Source organism: Octopus bimaculoides, chromosome 6 (genome assembly GCF_001194135.2).
Source record: "Octopus bimaculoides isolate UCB-OBI-ISO-001 chromosome 6, ASM119413v2, whole genome shotgun sequence".
In the NCBI taxonomy this organism is placed as follows: domain Eukaryota; kingdom Metazoa; phylum Mollusca; class Cephalopoda; order Octopoda; family Octopodidae; genus Octopus; species Octopus bimaculoides.
Window position 1 is genome coordinate 91,482,523 of NC_068986.1, and position 3,473 is coordinate 91,485,995.

The window sequence follows — 3,473 nt, forward strand, 5'->3', positions numbered from 1 at the left end:
CCCCCACCACCACCACCACGAAATATGACATACACTCATTACCCAGTTTTGACTCTGAACTCATTTTATTTACATCTGATGTCTCGATACGAAATGTTGTATATAATTTGGTTATAATTTCTGTAGAAATAACTTTAACAAAATAATTTAAAGAACACGACAGTGATTTAATCGTGGTGTCTGCTCGGCTGTCTAGCGATTTGGTTTCGAATCCGTTACATTTTAAAGTTTACCAACAACCCTTTATCAATCATAAATGCTATATACCAACTGAAATCTGTTTCTGATTTAGCTCAAAGATAATTCATGTCAATTATTATGGAATTTCGATTTCGTAAAATACTGTATGTAAAGCCTTACCTATATTAGAGTAGTGGCCTGATTTGGTTAATATTTCATACTGTTTGTTAACTCGCCAAATCTAAGGGTTTTTCTTATTTTGCTTGCTTTACTTTCTCTCTCTCTCTCTCTCTCTCTCCCTCCTCTCTCTCTTCCTCCTCTCTCTCCCTCCCCATCTCTCTCTCCCTCCTCTCTCTACGTTTGACTTTGTTAATAATTTTTTTAAAGCTTAACATTTAATTTAATAACTTAACATTATTCTTTGTGCTTTTCATCCCACCCTGCAACTGAACGATCATTCTTGTTTTTTTTTTTGGTGGGGGGGATATGATGATGGGACTTGCGGTGGCGGCGACGACGAACACCACTACCACCATCACCACCACCACCCGCCCCGCACAGACAACAGAGTTTTTTTATTAAGCAGATTAGTGCATAGAATTTAGAGAAACCAGTCGAAGAAAGGATTGGAACATAACTTTTACTGCAGTTCAGGAATGTTTTATGTATCAAATGCCCCAGCTTACATGCACATACCTTTTCCTTATTGCAAGACAGTCTATCCATTGATTCGGAAATTTAAAACATAAAGGTATACCTCCATTTTAAAGACAACAGGAAAGTAAGTTTTTGAAGTGAGATTGAACCGGTCGTGTGAGTGATTATTTGGAAGTTCACTCATTGGTTCAGTTGGCAATTAAAATTATATAACACTTCAGAGAACATATTAATTAATTAATTAATTAACTCCCACCCCTACTTAATTCTACATAGAAAGTATTTCATGTAACCTTCTTTCAAAACCCTTAGCACGCAGATTACTCAATGATTTCTGTTCGTATTATTATAGTAGTGAAGGCGGCGAGCTGGCAGAAACGTTAGCACGCCGGGCGAAATGCTTAGCGGTATTTCGTCTGTCTTTATGTTCTGAGTTAAAATTCCACCGAGGTCGACTTTGCCTTTCATCTTTTCGGGGTCGATTAAATAAGTACCAGTTATGCATTGGAGTCGATATAATCGACTTAATCTGTTTGTCCCCTCTTGGTGTAGCCCCTTGTGGGCAATAAAGAAATAAGAAACGTTTGGACTCCGGGCGAAATGCTTAGCAGTATTTCGTCTGCCACTGCGCTCTGAGTTCAAATTCCGCCGAAGTCGACTTTGCCTTTCATCCTTTCGGGGTCGATAAATTAAGTACCAGTTACGTACTGGGGTCGATATAATCGACTTAATCCGTTTGTCTGTTCTTGTTTGTCCCCTCTGTGTGTAGCCCCTTGTGGGCAGTAAAGAAATAGGTATTTCGTCTGTCTTTACGTTCCGAGTTCAAATTCCATCGAGGTCGACTTTGCCTTTCATCCTTTCGAGGTCGATAAATTAAGTACCAGTTGCGTACTGGAGTCAGTCTAATCGACTGGCCCCCTCCCCAAAATGTTGGGCCTTGTACCTAGAGTAGAAACGATTGTTATTATAGTAGTAGTTGTTTTTTATTCTTAATTGAGCAGATATCAATGATCAAGGGCATTCTACTTGTAATCATCCAGTTTCTTCTGGACAGAGTACCCAAGACTAAGGCATCCAAATGCCCCTCTTTTTTTTAAAGAGAGAGGGGGGGGGGGAGAAAGAGATACATGACAGCATGGTACGATTTCAGAGAAATTTGACTGCTATTTCTTGTAAAATCGAGCAATCATGCAGAAGCCCTTATTCGGTAGTTTATCGCTCAGTTTTTTTAAGTCCGCGCGGTATTGTTTACCACTACCATACCACTACCGATTCAACTTTGATGTAAGAGATCAATAATCAAAAATATTCTATCCATGACATTTCCGTTTGCAGGACTACATTATTTACTGCAGTAGTTCCCAAACGAGCCATCACGAAGGGCGTTCTACGTATACCGTGATTAAAAAAAATATTATTTAAAACTTCAGAACATCCATATTAATACGTGTCTTTAAAAAACATGCTATTCATCATTCTTTTATATATACAAATACGATTAATAAAACAAGATAAACAATAGTTTGTTTATTTTTTTATTTATAATCTTTATCTTTATATCAATAATTTTCGTTCAACTTTCCATGTGTAAATCGTTATTTTTTTCTTTTCTTTTTTATCTCCCGGTGCCGCGGAGTTTTTATTTAATCTCCGTGGCGTCACGAAGTAAAAAAACAGTGAATTTAGGCTTTAGGGGTAGTTGAACATGGGATGGAACGGTGATTGAGGATCGTGGAGTAGCAGAGGTTCGTGTTAGATATCACAGACGTTGGCAATCAAGACTGGAGGAGATATTGAGTAGAGCATCCCAATGCAGTAACCGTTAGCCAAACGGAGATATTCAGTACTTTTAAATGACTAAAACATCGATTAGGTCAGATGTACTGTTGGTGATCTTTCAGTGTTCGGTAGCGAGAGACTGCACTTTTGGTATTTCATTCCAATGTATCATGAAGTCTATTAAAATGATTGAGGAACACTGATTAATATCCTCGCTCTTTTCTCTTCCGAAACGGGTAAAATTTAAGAGAAATCTTACTGCTGTTTTTACTATTTCTTGCAGGTCGAATGAACTCTACACGGTCGTTCGATCTTCGTGAAATGGCTCCAAAACCCTTATGCGCTGTTGTTTAGTCCTATGTTGCCTTTGAAAGAGCAGGCCTTTGACTAAAAAGTGAAAACCTCACTCTGTTCTTTTTTTCTCAGACTACAATATTTACCATCACTAGCGTAGCTGCAAGGGGACGAAGTAGGGCTCGTCTTCCGTGGAATTTTTGGTGTGGAAGTATTTTTTAAGGTGCATATTGTTATTTTTCATGGAAGTGGTGTAGTGGGATAGAGAAGGCGGTGAGCTGGCAGAAACGTTAGCCCGCCGGGCGAAATGCTTAGCGGTATTTCGTCTGCCGTTACGTTCTGAGTTCAAATTCCACCGAGGTCGACTTTGCCTTTCATCCTTTCGGGGGTCGATAAATTAAGTACCAGTTACGCACTGGAGTTGATATCATCGAATTATTCCCTTTATTTGTCCTTGTTTGTCCCCTCTATGTTTAGCCCCTTGTGGGCAATAAAAGAAATAAGAAACGTTAGCATGCCGGGCGAAATGCTTAGCAGTATTTCGTCTGCCGCTCCGTTCTGAG